This window comes from Puma concolor, chromosome D4, assembly GCF_028749965.1.
Source record: "Puma concolor isolate L17-30 chromosome D4, mPumCon1.1.hap2, whole genome shotgun sequence".
NCBI classification, from domain to species: domain Eukaryota; kingdom Metazoa; phylum Chordata; class Mammalia; order Carnivora; family Felidae; genus Puma; species Puma concolor.
In genome coordinates this window covers 61,535,564-61,555,299 of record NC_141679.1, presented here as the reverse complement: position 1 = coordinate 61,555,299, position 19,736 = coordinate 61,535,564, and the positions used below count along the sequence as shown (strand labels likewise).

Sequence of the window (19,736 nt, the reverse complement as noted above, 5' to 3'; positions counted from 1 at the left end):
CCCACACTGAGAGGGGTGTTTTCAGAGGTGCTTGAAAAGCAGAAGTGTTTGGCCCCACGGTCTGCGGTTATCCAAACAAGGCAGACTTTTCCCAGGCAAAGCTAGTCCTTGTCTTCCCACCTCGCTGTTTCTCAGTCCCTAGGGAGAGGCATAAAGGAAACTTGACCCCCTGCGGGAGTGACTCATTGCCAAAGGCTTCAAAAGCTTTGGCTGCAAGAAGGCCTTTTATGCCTTTTATAAGGCAGTGACCAGTGCTCTAAAATGAGTGTCAAACAGGTTGATGGCAAGGGTGGAGATGCCCAGTCCTGTGACCCCATTGACACCAGACTCTGCAGCGATATGGAGACATCTGCTTGTTCCCATTGGAGTCTTCGGCTGTCGTGGGTCTGGCTGTCATGGCATGAGGGACCTTTAGGGACACCTCCCCCAACTCCTCGTCGTATAGAAATGAAAACTGAGACCCAGAAAGGGGAAGGGACAACATTCAGGTTTTCAGAGCACCTCAGAAGTCACAGAAGATTGTTCACAGAAAAGGCAGGACTGAATCCTGGGATCCTGACTCCCAGAGTCAGACTTCCCATTGCTCCTTTCCATCCATAGCTTCCTGTTGTCACGTGAGAACTGCTTGTAACTCTGGAGGTTGGAAATACCCCAAAGCCTTGGTTTAAAGAAAAGAAATTCTTAGTCTCCACTCAGTTGAGTGCTTTATAGATTCCCAAACACTCTCACAGCAGCAGCCCGGTGAGAGATGGGGGTGGATGGTGGGGGGACAGGGGTTATGTTCCCATTTTCCAAACGAGGAAACTGAGTCTTACAGAGGGCATTTAGCTTCTTCCTCCAGGGCACACGCTGATAAAGGGAATGCTGCCGCCCTGCCCCTCCAACTGTCAGCCATTGCTTTCCTTATTACACTGTCCCTGTCCTCGCTGGGGTCGAGTATTGACAGTTTGGGACCACATCTCCATCCCTACACAGCTGTGTTAGGGCCCTCAGCTGAGGTTTCAGGACATCTCAGTGGGAAACCTCTTTTCTGAGGACAGGATGTTGCTTGGTGGTATTGCTGGCAAGGACCCCTCTCGATTTAAATCTCTCAGGCCAGCTGACTCCTCTGTGTGCCCAAGGGTTTTGGCATCCCTCTCCCGATGTCTGGGCTGCATCGCCGGAGTGCAGGCATGGAGGCTCGCCAGGGGCTAACAGCTTTTCGTGAGTGCGAGGGAAGCTGGATTCCTTTTATGAAATTGGTCGATCAGCAGCGTCAAGCGGTTCTATTCCCAAGCGGTGCACTGGTCGGATGGTCAGACGAAAGCAGTCGTAAGGAGGAGGAGCGGAGGAGGGGGAAGCTTAATCCCAGAAGGGCTGAAAGGGGTGCAGGGCTGCGGGCCATCCCACCTAGGGACCAGCTGCTCCTGTGGGCCCCCGCTAGTACGTGGTGCCCAGAGGCGGCCCGGGACTGGGATCAGATGGGCAGGTCTCCAGACCCCACTTTGCCAGGCAAGGGCTGTGGGGCCACAGGCTGTTCACTTCATCTCAGCGAGATCCAGTTCCCTTTGTGTAAAATGGGGATATGTATCCCAATCCCACAGGGACTCAGAGATGACAGAGTCAGGACAAGAATATCAAAGATCTCTGCGTAGTAAATGCTCATTAAATGGACATCCTCTACTCCGCTAATTCCTGGGACAAACTCTAGGAATGCGTATCCATTCACTCAAAAAAATAATAAATGGCCTACTGTGTGCCAGGGTCTGTGATGTGCACAGACCCTGTGCTGTGGAGGGCCAGGGAGTAATGGACACGGCCTCAGGGTCAGTAGGGGTCAGGCCTCCTTCACTGGGTTCTCGACTCTGGCTGCTTATTGGAATCACCCGGGAATTGGTTTTTTTTAAGTTGGGTTCCCCTACCCCCCGCCACCACCACAACTTTTAACGGCTTTACTAGGATATAATTTACATACCGTAAAGTTTATCCATTGTTAGTGTATAGTCCAATCATTTGTAGCAAATTTCTGTGGTTATGCAGCCCTTACCACAATTCAGTGTTAGAACACACCGATCACCTCACAAGTTTCCTTTGTGCCCGTTTGTAGTCGGGCCCACCCCCAGTCCCAGGGTCATTTGCTTGCTCGATAGTTTTGCCTGTTCTGGAAATTTCCTATAAGTAGAATTATATAACATGCACTTTTTTTGTGTCTCGCTTCTTGTATCTAGCATAATGTTTTTAGGGTTCATCCACGTAGCATGTTATCAGTGGTTTGTTTCTTCATACAGCTGAGTAGTATTCCCCTTTGTGGCTAGGGCACATTTCAGAATCCTCTGGGGAGCTTTTAAAATCCAGATAACCCTCCTGTTAGAATCTGTTCAATCTCCCGGTGATTTCAATGTGCTGTCCACGTTAATATGCGTTTCCCAGTTGTCTCCCTCAGGAAGCCAGGGTGGGAAACGGCGCCCTCTTGTGGTGGGGGCCATTGCTCTCAGAGTGGCCTTGGTCTTCCGGCAGCATGTCAGGCCTCCACTGGGCGGGTGACTGGGTGACTGCGAAGCAGGGTGGAGAAGGTGGAGGGTGGGGCTCTGCCAGGTGGAAGACAAAGGTGGGGGCGGGTGATGAAGATTGAGGGTGCTGCTGAGTGGGTGCTCCACGGGGCTGGGGATGGAGAGGGATGAGCAGACAGATGGCCCGTGGGCTTGGAGGAAGTGGAGCTCTGGAAGTCTCTGGGAAGCTTGGCAGTGTGGGGTGAGGGAGCCAGAAGGATGGGAGGGGCGGTCAGAACTGGAAGAAGGACGGAGGGGCCAGGCCCTGGCTCTGTGTGAACAGCTGAAGTGGAGTGGAGGTGGATGTCACTGGAATTGGGGGCAAGGAGCGGGGAGACCAGAGTGCTGAGTGACATCCACGTGGGCATGGCAGGAACAGGATGGAGGCAGGGCTTAGGGTGGAGTCGGAGGCAGTGAGCAGGGCTGCCTGGGGAACCAGCAGACAGCAGCAGGTATATCTGGGCCTCCCCCGCTTCCAAGTTCCAGGTCCTGTGGTCTACCAATTTAGGTTCCCAATTCTGTGACCCAACTAGCCAGCTGAGCAGCCTCAGTTTCCCCTTCTGTAAGATAAGGCAGTGGGGCCAGTTGACTTCTACGATCTCTCCTAACTCAAAGAATTTGTGATGAGGGCCTAGGGAGATCTGGTCTTTGACCCTGATCCTGCCACACTGGGGGTGTGGCCATGAGAATTACTTCACCGCTTTGTGCCTCAATTTCTTCGCCTTGAAAATGGCGATGGTAACAACAGTACCTAAGTCTTAGGGATGGTGAGGATTAACTGTGTTTAGAAACTTAAGGTGCTAATTGAAGTGCCTGGCTCATAAGAAGCACCATGCAAGAGGTGGCTGTTATTTTTATTATCATCTCGAATCTGGCTCCTTAGCCTGTGACTGCCCCCACGCAGGAGCCCAGCTGTGTGGCTGCATGGCTCCCCTTCCTCCCTGCCCTCCAAGCAGGCTCTGAGGCTCCCAGCTCAGTTGCTGGTCGTCAAGTGATCTCAGGACTTCTGGGGCTGACCTTTCCATCCCAGAGACCTCCCCCAAGTGGTGGGATCCTCGAGGCCCTTGATCTGTCCAACGCCGAAAGGGCACCATCTGTAGAGTTCCTCCTGAAAGCAACAGCCCTTTCAGCCCTCCACAGCCCCGCCTGGCCCCTTGAGGCCTTTCCGGCTTGCTGAGTTACCATCTGCCCCACTAGAGGGGTCTCTGGTCACTTCCTCTAAAGTTACTGCTTTTTATAACAGAGCAGTGGATGACAGGGGCCTCCTGCTTGCATCTAATCTGGGAGCCAGCCTTGTTAGAGTCATCAGCCCTTCTCGGCTGCCCTAAGCAGGAATGAACTTGACATGGCTGGAGAGACCCTTCATGGTCCCCCGAGGCCTCCTCTCAACTCCAGTCTGTTCCCCCTTTGGTGCAGCCATACCTCCACGTTCCACGTTCTCTCTGCAGGAACGTCCTCCCCCACACCTGGCCATCCTTCCTCCCCAGGCTGGATGACGTGCGTGTGCTGCCTCTGTGCTCCCCGCACCTCCCCCCACCCCAGGCTTCTCTCTGCCCCAGCTCCTTGCACAATGCAGTGTGGTACGCCATCTGCTTCTTCACCCATCACCCACTGCCACTGGCGGGGGAGCCTCTGTGGACAAGAGCCACCCCGACCTTTCTGTCCCTTCACCCTGCATGCCGCCTGACACATGTCTTCAGCAAGGATTTCAGTAAATGTCTCTCTAACCATCGGGCCAGATTCTTGGGGGCAAATGCAGTAATTTCCCCTCTGTTGCCCTCAGTCTGCCTGCACCTAGGATGGTGAGGTGGGGAGGGAGGGGTGCAGAGAAATCCCTGCTCCTAGCCTGGGTCACCGGGGCCAGAGAGAAGAAGGGAGGGGCTGCACGGGCAACAAGTTACAGTCCCACAGACCTCAGCCAGGCCGTTCTGTTGTTTCTCACCTGGGTCTTGTTTTTGGATGGGACGTTGTTTCTTGGCGGAGATTCTACTAGAGATCTCACTGGGAAGTTCTGGGCCAGCCGCTGGAAACAGCAGTGGCCAGGATCTGCATCATGCTTCTGGGTGACAACGATGTCGGGCACTGGAAATGTATACGTTGTAGTTCGTGTCTGACTTCTTTTTGTCGGCTGTGTCATCCTGGGATGTTCATTCTGAGTGGGCAACATTCAGGTAATCCCAATGGTTCTCGAAGTACAGTCCTGGACCAGAGGCATTAGCGTCATTGTCACCTGGGAACTTGTTAGAAAAACAAATTTGAGGGCTCCACCCGGTCACCCTGAAACAGACCCTTTGGGGTGGCACCCAGTATGCTGGGGTTTTCGAACCCCTATGCTGGAGGAAAGGGCAGCCTTCAGCTGAGGTCACTGTGCTCCGAGGTCTACTTTATCTGAGAAAAGGGACAGGCCTGCTGCAAGAACCGAGGCACCTCTCGTCTCTGTCCTTGGCTTCCCTCCAGGCTGCAGGATCACCTGGGCAGCCCACACATCCTCAGATCTTCCATCTTTAGGAGGCAGGAGGGGACTGCTGGCAGACCAGATTCTTATCCGAGTGGTCCTAGTGCCCCAGCCTGTGCCCAACTTTCATCTGAAAACTTGCCAATGCTTTTAGGCGATGACTGTCTGCCCCTAGGCAAGAAACGTCCTCTCCTTCTCTGGGCTCTTACCTTCAGCCCTGGGAGAGACCTGGCCTGCGGGCCAGCCAGCAGGGACTGCTCCCTATCTGTCCTGCCCACACCAAAACAGCTGTTCGTAGCAGCCTCTTTGGCATTTGAGGGGACGGGGGGGGGGGGGTGTCCATTATTTCCCAGGGTGTATGTATATGTGATAGGATTTTTGTACAGTTTTAACAGTTGTGTGTTTTTGCTATTATGTACCAGGGAAGAAAAGATAGCTAGCTCATCAAAACCGCACTTCAGTGAGGTTATTGTTGGGAATGGAAACCTCATTTAAAAAGTGAGGCTGTTCAAAGGAAAAAAACGAAGCCAGTAAGCACAGAGGTGGTGCACTTAGGTGGTGAAATTGCCTCTAAAGGGGTACAGGAGGGACTGAGGTTTGGGAAACACTGGGATGGATGAAGCCCATTCGGCTGCCTGTTCATTTAACACACGGCAGTGGGTGAGGAGTGGAGGGTAGTACTGGAAGTAATGGGCTTTTCTTTGAAGCCCTGGGCCGTGCAGATATTCAGTGGCAGAAATTCAAAGTCAAGGTCAAGGACTGGACCTGAAAACCTTCAGCCCTCTGAGGCTGAAGCTCCATGGGGCAGACTCTAGGGTTCAAACGACACTTGTTCCTTCATGCGCGTGCCCCCAGAGGAAAGTGCAACCCACTAGCAGGTGCTCTGCCGTGCCCATCCCCCCACAGTGGGAAGACCCCCGTGTGGGTGAGAACCATCCACAGTCACGTGTGTGGTTTCCAGTGCTCCCGCCACGCTGGTGGCAGTGTTCTGTGGTGGTGTGCACACATCTGGGAGGCCATTCAGGGGTCTTGCCCAGTGGTGGATGTGGTGACTACGACTTCTGAAGAAAAGGCAGACCTCCAGCCTGGATGCCCTTGGTCTGGCTCAGAGGCTCTGCCCTCGGGAGAAACTTTCCCCACTCCACTTCAGAACAGGAAGGGGATGGCTGCCCCATCCGTGGTGTGAGAGGAAGACCCCGGGGCCTGCAGGATGCTTCCTCCCTAGCATTCCATGCCAGGTCGCCAGAGCTGAGCATCCTTCCAACGCACACAGCCCTACTCTGAAAGGAAAGGAGTTGCCCCGGACCCTGCTTAGAGAGGGCAGGAAGCTTGGCTGTGGGAATGTGGTGCCAACCACCAGGGCTCATCCAGAGCCTGGGTGAGTGCCAGCCTTTCAGCTCACCAGGGCTGTGATATCAGATAAATACACCTTCCGCCTAAGCCACATGGATCCCGGAGCACAGGGGTGAGGATCCAGAAGGAGATCCTGGAGATGTCTGGGGGGAGGGTTCCTGCCATCCACGCCAGCCTCAGAGCCCTCACCAACAACACTTCTAGGGCATCCCCCACAGCCCCTGGGCTCTGGTTCCCAGAGCATGACTCTAGCCCCATGAAGCAGAACCTTTGGTGTGGGAAAATGTAAGTATAACAACATCTATTGCCTTTTAGGGGGTGTGAGGGTACTGTGTGCAGGTGATGACATTCAGTCACCCAGCATGAGGCTACCTCTGTTTTGTAGAGTAGACTCAAGAAGGATTAAGTCCCTTTGCCAAGGTCTCACAGCCACGAGGTGGCAGGTGTAGGTGTAAACCCAGGTTCGTGCACACCCTTGTGGAGAGGAGACCACCAGCCAGGGCCAGTATCCCCACCCCAAACCCCTACCACAGAAGCAAAGAGCTGGATATATAGACCAATCAATTCATGATACAAGGGGAGCTCCTTGAGATCCCCTGCAATTTTCATCATAAGATTCCACATTTAATTTTCATTATTTTCCCAGATTCTGAATGTCAGAGCCCAGCTCTATCTTTCTACACTGGCTCGTACTGAAGTATCCCTTGATGCTTTGTTTTAGCTGGGTCTCTTGGTTGACAGGGCAGTGCATCTCATAGTGTGCAGGTCTCTAGAGCTATTCTGGTATATTCTGGCTGAGGTTTTTTTCCCCCAAGACCCAGCTGCCAGGGTTGGATAGTGCCAGGACAGTAGGAGCAAAGGAGTGGAGTTGGAAGGTGTGTGGAACCTTCAGGAAAAGGCGAATAGTCAGTGTGTAACGTGAGAAGAGAAGAATGGGCTGGGAGGAAGGAAGAATGGTGAAGGCCCTGCCCTGCATGACTCTATGTTTGGGCTTGAACAGCAACAGTAGGGAGCCATGGAAGGCTTTTAAGTGGGGAGTGAGAGATGGTAGCAATCTGGGAAACCAGCCAGGAGGTTACTGCAGTGACTCAAAAGAAAACTAATAAGATTGTAGTTATTTTCTCACATAAAAATGTCAAGTTCTCTTTGCTTTCATTTTTTTTTGCTTCTTTATTTAAACATACTAATACATTGCTTTCTAACCCTAATATTAATATGTACTCAATGTCGAAAACTTGGAAAACATAGAAGAGCAAAAAGGAAAATTAAAAATCAGCCATAAGCTAGCCACTGAAAGGTCATCGTTAACATCAATAGCATATGTCTTCATAGTTTTTTCAATGTGTATGAGTGAGTATGTATAAACAAATACATGTTTTTACTATAGAAACAGCTTCTTTAATTTAGCAATCTAGGGGCAGCAATCCAGGGGAATTTAGCAATTCCAGGCCAGCGGGTACTGTTCCCACTGTGACTCATAATAGCCTGTCCACTGAGCCTGGTGACACCATGAAGTTACCCCACCTTTGCCACAACCCTCTCTGGTGTGTTTTGGGCAGTTTCCCTCCAGTCCTATTCATCCCGTGGCCTGTTCCCTTTCTTCCTATATTCCAAGAGTTCTGCAAATATTCTGTCCATTGACGGGCTTCTTCACTGCTTTCCAGAGCTGTTACAGATATTTTTCTTAAAAAAAATCTTTGTCATTTGGGGCTCCTGGGTGGCTTATTCGGTTAAGCATCGGACTTTGGTTCAGGTCACGATCTTGCCGTTCCCGAGTTTGAGCCCCACGTTGGGCTCTGTGCTGGCATCTCAGAGCCTGGAGTCTGCTTTGGATGCTGTGTCTCCCTCTGTCTCTGCCCCTCCCCTGCTCTCTCTCTCGCTCGCTCGCTCTCTCAAAAATAAATAAACATTAAAAAATTTTTTTTTAAATCTTTGCCGTTTTGAGGAATTTGAGAAGGGACAGGAAGTAGATGTATATTCTCTGTTGCTGTTTTTTGCAAATAGCTATTCAAAAAAATTCTACTCTATGGCTATGCTGTAATCACCCAAGACAAGCTCCCACTATTGAACATGGAGATGGTTGCCAATCTTTCCTGATTACAAACAACAATGCAGGAAACTCATACTTGTATTTTTGTGTGAACATCTCTGATTAGTTTCTGAGGATAAATTCCTAGAAATAGTGTAAGCACATTTTGGAACCTTTTGTACATGTTGCCAAATTGTCCTCCAGAAAGATCATACCAATTTAGAGTTGCATAGCAGTATATGACAGCACTCATTGCCAACGTTATATATTATTCTTTTTTGATCCTTGGCAATTGCTGTTTTAATTTGCATTTCTTTGATTACTTCTAAGGTTGAATTTCTTTTTTACTAGGAATCTGCCTCATTTCTGTTTCTCCTTTTGTAAATTGGCTGTTCATGCTATTGGCACATTTTCCTATTGGAGTGTTCTTATTCTTACTGATTTGTAAGAGCTTTTCATAAGTGAAGCGTGTCCGCCCTTCAACACATTGGTTGCAGATACCTCCCTGTGTTTCATGTGACATTCAACTTTGTTTTTTATGTTATTTGATGCTATTAAAAAATTTACTATTTTATATAGTCAAATTTATCAAGACCATTTTTTTTTATTTTTCCTTTTGTATTTGGCATGCCCTTCTTATCCCCCAATTTCTGTAAATATTCACCTACATTTTCTTTTTCTTCTAGTACTTTTATTACTTCATTTTTCAATGTATCTGAAATTTTAGCATATAGCCTGGAATATCAAACCTTTATTTCTCCTGCCCCCATAGTCAGTCAATAATTCTTCCAGCATTTCATTAATATATTTTCCCCAACTCATTTAAAATGCCTGTGCTAAATTGTATCTTTAGAAAATAATGTACTACATGTTTTTTATACTTTAGATCAGTTCTATAAAAATATAATGCAAGCCGATTTTAAATTTTCTACGTAGCCATATTTTAAAAAGTAAAAAGATACAGGTAAAATTAATTTTAATAATATATTTTATTGAATGCAGTGTATCCAAAACATTATCATTTCAACATGTGACACTAGCCATGTCGAATTCTCAGTAATCACACGTGGCTAGTGGCCACCATATTGGATGCTGTAGCTTAAGACTGTTCTTGGGTTTTCATTTCATTCTGTTCCATTAATCTATCTACTCTGGAATTGGCATCTCTGTGTTTTAAATATTATTCATGTATAATACAACTTCATGTGCAATCCTTCCTTCTTTTTTTCACAATGTCTTTATATTCACCGATTTAATTTTTAGAAGGTTCTAAAAATGCAATAGGTGTTTTTATTTTAATTTTAGTAACTCCAGAATTAAATTGGGAGACATTTGACATCTTTATAATGCTGAATCTATCCATTCAGGAACATAGAACATTACTCCATTCAAAGTTTCTAATTAGGTCCTCAATGAACTTTTATCATTTTCTTCCTGTACGTCCCTTTCATTTCATGCTAGGCTTATTTTCAAGTATTCCACATTTATTACTGCCTTAGGGAAATGGGATCTATTTTCCTTGATGTTAAGTTGTTACTTATCACTGGAATAGAGGAAAGCTGTCGATCAGTGTATGTACATATTGTGACTGGCCATACTGAATTCTTATTACTTCTGGTAGTTTTTTCTCACTTAATTCCCTTGGGTCTTCTGGATGGGCAACAATACCATCTTGAGGAAGAATCAATTTGCTTTCTGTTTTCCAGTGTTACAGCATCTTTATCTTCATGGTTTTTCATTGAGGTGGCACTAGATGGTGGTTAGAACAGAATGACTGCCCGGGTTCTGATTCTAGCTCAGCTACTTTCCACCCCTGTGACCTTGGGCAAATTATTTAACTTTTCCTTGTCCCCCATAATGGAGACATACTCATAGTACCTCGGCTTTTGTGACTGTTAAAATAATGAATACATATAAGGTACTTAGGACTTAGAGCAGCGACCAAAAAGGTACCCGATATATGTTAGCTATTATTGTTATTATTATTGCCTTATTCACTAAACATCCTAGAGTTATATTTAAAAATAGTGATAATAGTGGATATTCTTGTCTTATTCTTGGCTTTAATGAGAATGCTATTTGTAAGGTATGAGGTCTGTTAGAAGAACAGGTATTCCTCATCATGTTAAGGGACCTTTTAGTTTTATTTATTCAGTGTTTGAACCATGTATGCATGCTTAAGAAATCAGATATCTTTTTAGAACCTATATCAATAGCTATGCCTGTTTTTCTTTATTAGTGTGACAAATTATAGTCATCAATTTCCTTTGTTCATTCTATAATGCATTCATTCAACATATATTTGTGGAGTGCCTGGCATGTGTTGGGCACTGTTCTAGGCACTGTGACACATTGGTAAATGAAACAAAGTCCCTGCCCTCTAGGAACTTGTATTATAGTATGGGGAAACAGATGATGAAAACAATGAGAAAATAAATGTATAATATGTCAGGTAATAATAAGTGCTAGTGAGAAAAGTGAAGTAGGGTAAGGGGAATAGGATATGCCACATGGGGTGGGGTGAGGTCAAGGAGAGCTTCAACCATATGGTGACTTTTTGAGCAAACACCTGAAGGCAGTGAGAGGCAAGTCATAGGATATCTGTGAGAAGAGGGTTCCAGATAGAGAGAATAGCATGTGCAAAGGTCCTGATGCTGGTGGTACTGGAGCCACATCACAGAGACCATTATGACTAGAACAGAGTGGGTGAGAGGGGAGTAGAGCTCTTTGGGGCCGGGGGGATTTCCAGCCCCTACAAGACGTTTGTGAGGATTTTGGCTTATAGTTTGAGTCAGTTGAGAATCTACTGGGTATTTTTTTTTTGTTTTTCTAAATGTTTATTTATCTATTTAGAGAGAGAGAAAAAGAGTACAAGTGGGGAAGGGGCAGAGAGAGAGAGGGAGGGAGAGAATCCCAAGCAGGCTCCACACTGTCAGCATGGAGCCCAATGTGGGGCTCGATCCCACCAACTGTGAGATCATGACCTGAGCCCAAACCCAGAATCCAACGCTCAACTGACTGAGCGTTTTTTATTATTATTGAGAAAAATTTCATATAACATGAAATCTACCATTTTCACCATTTTAATGTCTACAATTCAGTGGTTTTTGATATGTACACAATGATGTGAGCCATAACTACTCTCTAATTCCAGGGCATATTTATCACCCCCAAAACAAATCTCATGTCCATTAACAGTCACTCACTTCCCCACCCCGGCCCAGCCTGACAGCCGCAAATCTACTTTTTGTATCTGTGGACTGGCCTATGGTAGACATTTCATATAAATGGGATCACAGGGGTGGGAGATAGGGGAATGGGTGAAAGGTACACACTTACAGTTATAAGGTAAATGTATTCTTGGGGTCTAATGTACAACATGGTGACTATAGTTAATAATACTGTACTGTGTAGTTGAAAGTTGCTAAAGAGAGTAGGTCTTTGAAGTTCTCATCACAAGGAAAAAATGACTACTATGTGAGGCAAACTTGTGGTGGTGATCATTTTGCAATATGCATATGTCAGATCATATGTTGTACAGGTTAAACTTATACATTGTCAATTGTATAAGTCAATAAGCCAATTGTATATCAATAAAACTAGAAAAAAGAAATTATAAAATATGTGGCATTTTGTGTCTGACTTATTTGCATGTCATCTTTGGAGGGATGCCTATTAAATCTTTTGTCCAGTTTTCAATTGTGTTGTTTGTCTTTTTGCTGTTGAGTTAGGAGTTCTTTATATATTCTGGATACTAAGCCCCTGTCAGATATGATTTGCAAATATTTTCTCTTATTTTGTGGGTTGTCTTTGCACTTTCTTAATGGGTTCTTTGCACAAAAGTTTTCAATTTTGGTGAAGTCCAATTTATTGGGGACTTTTTTCTTTTGTTTCTTGTGTTTTGGTGCTGTATTCAAGAAACCATTGTCTACTCCAACATCATGAAGATTTAAACCTCTGTTTCCTTCTTAAATTTTTTTTGATGTTTATTATTTATTTTTGAGAGAGAGAGACAGAGTGCGAGTAGGGGAGGGGCAGAAAGAGAGGGAGACACAGAATCTGAAGCAGGCTCCAGGCCCTGAGCTGTCAGCACAGAGCCCGATGTGGAGCTCAAACTCACGAACCGTGAGATTATGACCTGAGTTGAAGTCAGGCGCTTAATCGACTGAGCCACCCAGGCGCCCCAAACCTATGTTTCCTTCTATGAGTGTTATAGTTTTAGCTTTTACATTCAGGTCTTTGGGACATTTTGAGTTAATTTTTGTATGTGGTGTGAGGTAAGGGTCCGACTTCATTGTTTATAATGAAGCTATCCAGTTGTCTTTGCACTCTTTGTTGAAAAGACTAATGTTTCTCCATTAAGTGGTCTTGCCACCCTTCCTGCAAATCAGTTGGTGGTAGTAGTATGGGATTTATTTCTGGACTACTGGAGAGTTGTTAAAAAGAAAGATTTGATCTCTTTCATTTTAAAAGGATCACCAGGGCTGCTGAGTGGAAGGTGGTGACTTGGACTAGATAATGAAAACCAATCAAATTCTGCCAAAATCATTTTTGGCGGTAGAGCTGATAAAGTAGATTTCTTGATGGAATGTATGTGTGGTGTGAAAAGAGTGAGGCATCGAGGATGGTTCCAAGTATTCAATACAAGCAACTGGAAGGAATGAGTTATTTATTAACTTGAGGAAGAATGCAAAGGAGCAAGTTTTAGAGAGAAACTCAACAGTTAAATTTAATGCCTGTTGGATATCCAGATGGAGAGGTTGACTAGGTAGCTGGATAAATGGATCTAGAATTCACAGCTACATTAAACCATGTTAGCATTCCTGAAATAAACCTGCCTTTGTTATGTTGCATTATTCTTTTAACCAATTTAATTTCTTAGGTTTTTTTTTTTTTCTGTAAGTACGTGTGGAATAGTTTATCTTTTACTCTGATGGTGCCATCTTTAACCAAGTTTAGTTGACAGAGTTATTCTAGTTTTACAGTGAGTATTAGAAAGATTTCAGTCTTTTTAGATGCCCTGGAATAGTTTATAAAATATACAAATTAGCTGCTCCTTGAAAATCAAAAGATGAATCTACGAAACCATCCAGGATTCTATGCCCCCCACCTCATCCTTCCTACAAGTTGTCTTTGTGGCTTCTGCCGTGCTTCTTGATCAGGTTTATACTTCTTGTGTGAATTTTAGTAACTCGCAGTTTACAGAAAACAGTCCATTTTTTTTTTTGAGATTTTCAAATTTATGAGCATATATTTGAGTACCATTATTTTTAATTTGTGTCTTTTTTCATATGCTCTTTCTCATTACAGATGTTTCCCCACTTTTCCCCTGATTGAACTAGCTACTTTGCTTTTTTATTGATTTAACTGATATTAACATCTTAAATTCAGCATGCAAAAAATGGTCATGTTTCTTATTTTTCCAAATTATACTAAACCTGGATCAAGTATACCATCTGTCACCAGATTTGCCTGGGTTAGCGTCTCACGTCTTAAAGCTTCGTCCTCTTCCGGTGTGGCCGATAACCCCGGTGGTCTTTCCATCACCAAGCCGGGAAATCCTGCATTCTGCAGCCCTTGCTTCCTGCTGCCATTTGCCGTTGACACTGGTCAGACTGGTTACCGCCATTGGTCCAGGTCCCTGGACAAACTTCTGGGCATCCTTTCGCTCCTCACTAGGTTCCCAGGTTGCAACTTTCCACCAACGGCTTTTTCACTTCCATGTGGAGCCCCTCCCAGGATGCAAGAACACTTCGTCAGGAGTGATTTGCTCATTTTCTTCCCATCGATCCAGAACCTCTCTTGGCTTTTTCTTCTCAGATAGCTACATCACCAAGAGTCAGAGAGGGTTTCTTTTAGCAACTTGGCCCTAAATGGTCCTGTTCTCTTTTGCAGCAGAGTAGAGACCTCCTTGAAGCAGACACCTTGGTTGCTTCTGGGGGATCCATTTGCCCCCCCTCCTTTAAAGATTATTCCTCCTACCAGAGATAAACAAATTTTCCAGATAGTTCTCTCACTAAAGAACATACAGCAAAAGAAAACAAAACAAACAAACAAACAAACAAAAATCTCGCAAGTTAAATCTTTAGTGAAAGATCCCATTGTCTTGTTTTTAATCCAAAGAACCATCACCTGGATTTTCATTGGCTCCACTTTTATTTAACTACTAATTTATTTGTTTCTGCTTTTATCTTTATGAATACCTTCCTACTTTAAGTTCACTTATTTTGCCATCCTTTTTTTATTTTAACGTTTATTTATTTTTGAGAGAGAGACAGGGAGAGAGACAGAGCGTGAGCCGGGGAGGGGCAGAGAGAGAGGGAGACACAGAATCTGAAGCAGGCTCCAGGCTCCAGGCTCCGAGCTGGCAGCACAGAGACCAAAGGGGGGCTTGAACTCATGAATGGTGAGATCATGACCTGAGCCAAAGTCAGATGCTTAACCGACTGAGCCACCCAGGCGCCTCTGCCGTCCTTTTTAACTTTCTGATTTGCACATTTATTTTTTATTATTTTTTAGTTGCTGTCAAATGTATTTAAGCTAATGTATTTGTCTTTGGTTACAGCTTTGACCAAATCCTATACATTTAGTTAAATAGTATGCCATCCTCATTCTAAGGAGACTGCTCTATAATTGCATTTTCAGTTTAAAATATTAGGTTTCTATTTATCTAAGTACATAAAAGATAATATAAAACATAAAGATGCAATATAACATAAAGATGCTACAGAAATATTAGCACTTTTGTTTGTGGCCCATCCTTCATCACCTCTAATTTTGTATTATTATAATCTGAGTTTTTATTTGACTTTATTCTTTACATTGCAGATATTCTTTTTCAGTTGTTATTTGAGATATAAATTTTAGTTTATTTTTAAAAAATTTTTAATATTTATTCCCTTTTGAGAGAGACAGAGAAGAGTGACAGAGCATGAGTTGGGGTAGGGGCAGAGAGAGAGGGAGACACAGAATCTGAAGCAGGCTCCAGGTTCTGAGCTGTCAACACACAGAGCTCAACGTGGGGCCTGAACTCACAAACCATGAGATCATGACCTGAGTCGAAGTCAGATGCTTAACCCACTGAGCCACCCAGGTGCCCCAAGATACCAATTTAATTTTAAAACTATATTATAGTAGCTATGATTTTAAGATTCAGATCCATATTTATAAGGCTTCAGTCTCTGTTGATGGATCTTTCACAAGTTGGGTATTCTGGTGTGTCTTCCATGGCATGAGTCATCTTCTTCTGGAAGACTGTGTGGGCTTTGTACCCACCATGCTTTTCCACAGATCAGTTTCTCTCTGTTGCTTCTTCTATGAGATGTAGATTTTTATGATCATAATCTTCTTCCTCAAACCTCTCTAGGCATTACATCAATGTTGTGATGAAGTCTGAATGCAATCTGATTTGATTCTTTTGTAGACAAGTCTTAATTTTTCTTCCAGCCCTCCCCCCACCCCCCAAACATGCTGGACGCTTGTAGGATTCTTTCCCAATCCTTGGAATCAAAAAAGAAAATACAGCACATGTCGAGTGTTTGTCTGTCTTGTCTAAAATGCGATTACCATTTTTATTTGAAGAATTGAGTGTTCAGATGGCAGTTTTCTTCTATTATATCTTTAATTATTGCTGTTTTGTTCTGGTATCACTTTTAGAGAAACTAGTAATTCCCAAGTGAGTCTCTGTCATTTGTTCTCCATATTATTCTGTTCTCTCTGGTCATTTTTATCTCAGTCCCTATTCTCTGCGTTCTGAGAGGACACCTCACCTTTGTTCCCCCAACAGCACCCATCGGTTTTCTGCAGTGAGGTTCTGCTCTTTCCTGCTTCCAGTGTTTCTTAAAATTCTCATAACCTTATTCACTTCCCATCATTATTCTCTTAACCCTGCCAGCTTTCTTTTAGTTTTAATCTGTTTTTTATTGCATATTCCACTTCTTACATCTGAGAGACCAGGTTTTAATGATCTCCTTGAAGTACAAGACAGCCACAGTTTACTTCTAGTTCCCAGAGCAAATCCTTTTAGAGGCAATGTTCTTCCTGTGTGAGCATTCTTTGTTTGCTCCCTTTCTGTTTCAGGAAGTGTTCATAGGCTCCACGTGTATTTTAGGTCTTCCCTGGACCTGGTATTTTCTTATAGCTGGGTTAGTTATCCTGGGGCCCCCTAATCGTCTCACCTAGATGCTATCAGATTCCTTATCTCAGGTATTAATCTGGAATACTGGATGAAATTTCACATTACCAGCCAGGGACCAGCAGCCCGAGGGTGGAGGTTGGAGATGAGGTGGCGGGGGGCGGGGGTGGGGTACATTCTGTGCTGTGGGAGTTGCTTTTTTAGTTTGTTGGCACTGCCGCTCCAGATGTGTGCTGTTCCTCCTGGCCTGTCCCTTGTTCCCCTGCCTGCCATGTGTGGGAGATGCCCAGGCCTATCTATCATCGGGAAGCTGGGCTTGAATGGGCTTCGCTTGTTGGTTCTTGGAGCTAATGGCCCAGCCACTCCAGAAGGCCCTAGGGCTGCCATGAGAGATGGGCTCCCCGGCGTGGGCTCTGCACCCCTCCTGTGACCCAGCCTCTCCTCCGCTCTCATTCACTCATCCTCAGAGGCTATGAGGATGGTCCTGTGAGCGCGGCCACCCTCCCTTTCTCAGGAAGGAAAGCTATGAGTCAACCTTCAATCTGGTTCCACTGGCACTGTACCTAGCAGAAATTCCTCAAAGCTGGTGGCATATTGATGGCACTCTTTCTTATTCTCCAATGCTGAAGCAGATTCCCCCCTATTTTTAGACTCCCTTGGTCCTTTCTGTCACTTTCAGAAGGAGGTAGCTTAGGTGGGAGTTGGACATCTGTGCTCAGCCCTACCATCTTCCCCAAAAGTTTCATAGTTAACATTGTTACCCATACTTTGTCCTTGGGCATAGAGATATTTGGCAACTCCTGAGCATTTCATTTTCTGTGGTCCCCTCTAAGCTCCTCAAACATACCGGGCCCCATCACATCTGGCTCTGTCGTTTCTCCTGGGCACTGTTCCTCTCCCTCTCAGGTGTTGGGAGCATCCTCTCAATCAGATGAGGGATTCTGTCAAACGTGGTACTGCCAGTCTTGGGGCCGTGAGCGCCGCTCCTTGCCAGGGGCTCAGCATCTGGCATCATAAGCCACATCCTGGCTTTCAGCAGTATTGATGGAATTTCCCCACATCCTCCTTTCTCTGCCAAAGTTATGACCTTCAAGTGGAAACAGAGAAGAAACCGTCCCTCTGCCCCCAAGTCCACCGGCTCCTTCCGAAGCCTTGCGTTTCACTAGAGAGCCATTTCGGACTCCTTCTGGCACGCCCAGGCCCTCCCGCGTGAATCAGCAGCCGTGGGCAGCCGGCGGCGGGGAGGGAAGGGGTTGCAGAGCCCCCCCACCCATCACTGCTTGGCTGCCTGCCCCAGGAAGACAGCACATCACACAATTTGCCATATCAAGTCTGTGAACAGCTGCCTCCCTACCCTTCATGGGAAGTCACCAAGCACCACACATCTGCTCCTTCCGGGGATGGCAAGAAGATTCCTCCTACCGCGGTGCCTGTGAATTCCCTTTGGGGTTCCGTGGGGCACAGAATAACATCTCCTGCAGAAAGCCCGCAGCCAGCCTTCACGAGGATACACACCCATGGAGGTTAGTCTCAGCGGCACCAGCGGCCCTTTCTGCCCTTCTCCAGCCTTCCCTCATGTTTGCTCCAGCCTCCCTTTCTTGATTCTGTTGCCTCTAATAATAAGGACAGCCATTCACTGAACCTCAGCCGTGGTGGACCTGAGCACGCATTAGCTTCTCTTGACCTTCCTAACGGTGTCCAGATAGTTGTGGTTATGCCCCTCTCACAGATAAGAGAAGCTCGCCAAGAGTCTCCTTGCTCCCTGGAAGTGGCCCGGCCGGTGGGGGCGTAGCCCGCGTTCCAGTCTGGAGCCACCTGACACCGCATGTGCTCCTGCCTCTCTCCCAACCTCCTCCCTGAAGGGGAAAATAGAACCACGGGCTTCTTGTAGGTTTAGAGCAGCGGGTCTGCACCTGTGGGCCCATGGGCCAAATCCAGCTCTCTGTTTTTCTAAATAAAGTTTTACTGGAACACAGCCGTAGCCATTCGTTTGCACATTGTCCAGGGTTGCTTTTGCAATGTAAAGACAGAGTCGGGCAGTTGTGACAGAGACTTTGTGGCCTGCAGAACCTACAGTACTTATTGTCTGGCCCTTTACAGATCAAGTTTCCCCAGCCCCGGTTTACAGCATGGGCTGTGGAAAGAGACCTGAAAAGTTAAATACCTGGTTTGCTACTTCCTAGGTGTGTGACCCTGGGCAAGTGACTCAACATCTCTGAATCTCATTTTACTTACCCGTAAACTGGTCAGAATTATACCTTTTGAGCTTATACCCAGTGGTCAAGAGGAGTAAGGTGACATGTGTTGGGGGCTCTGCATAGTTGGGACGCTCAGTAAACGTGAGCTGTCACTGTTACCTTTCTCACTAACCCAGATGTTCAGCAGTCTCCACTTTTTCTCTGTGGCTTCCTTTCTGGAACATTCTGGCATTTTTGTCTAAGAACGCTTCATCTTTTCTGATACCTTCTGATACATATGAAACACAGATGTTTCCCCTCAGAACGCCGGGAAGCAGGCGAAAGTGACGCTCACCTCTGGTAGATAAATGGGGACAGGACACTGTTGGTCTCATTCAGCCAGTGTTGACTGAGCCAGGCCATTGTACTGGGACCTGACAGGCACTCAGGGCCTCAGGCTCTCTCGGAGCTCTCAGCCCAGGGGCAGATGGACAGGATAATAGGCCATGACAATAGCTATAACCACAGTGCCTCCGGATTCTGGTCCCCTTTGGAAAATTCCCCTTGCACAGTGCAGAGTGAATACCTGTTCCCCGGAGTCTCTGGATACTGCTTCTAGGAAGACACGTTATAAAACCGCTTAGCTTAGCACAGCTTCAGGCCCCACTCCCAGGCTGTTGGCCTGCTCAGCACTTTAATGCAGCGTCCATCCCAGGACACAGTCGGCTCACCTGACCTGCCAGCTCCCTCCCAGGACACACACTCAGCACCTCTACAGGCTGGGGCTGGCTCCCCGGGCTCCGGGCCAGGGTAAGGGCAGACTGTCTTTCCTGACCTTGGAGGAGCTGTTGATCCTAGCTCCTTTCCATCGGCCCGTGAGGCTGACCTTCTCCCCTGGCCACCTCCACTAGGTCAAAGGAGACCTCGCGATGTGTGCTGCTGTGGGGGTGTGGATGACCCAAAGAATTTCCAGTTCTTCCAGAGTAGCACAGGAACACATGGACCTGGGAGGGAGGAGCATTCAGGAGCAGCTCGTTGGAAAACCCAGAAGGACTTCGTG

At 46.2% G+C, this 19,736-nt stretch overlaps 1 protein-coding gene across 1 annotated transcript in view; it reads left to right on the top strand.

The window, feature by feature from the left end:
* GABBR2 (gamma-aminobutyric acid type B receptor subunit 2) overlaps positions 1-19,736 on the top strand; it is a 349,107-nt gene that overhangs the window by 143,248 nt on the left and 186,123 nt on the right. The window lies entirely within an intron of this gene.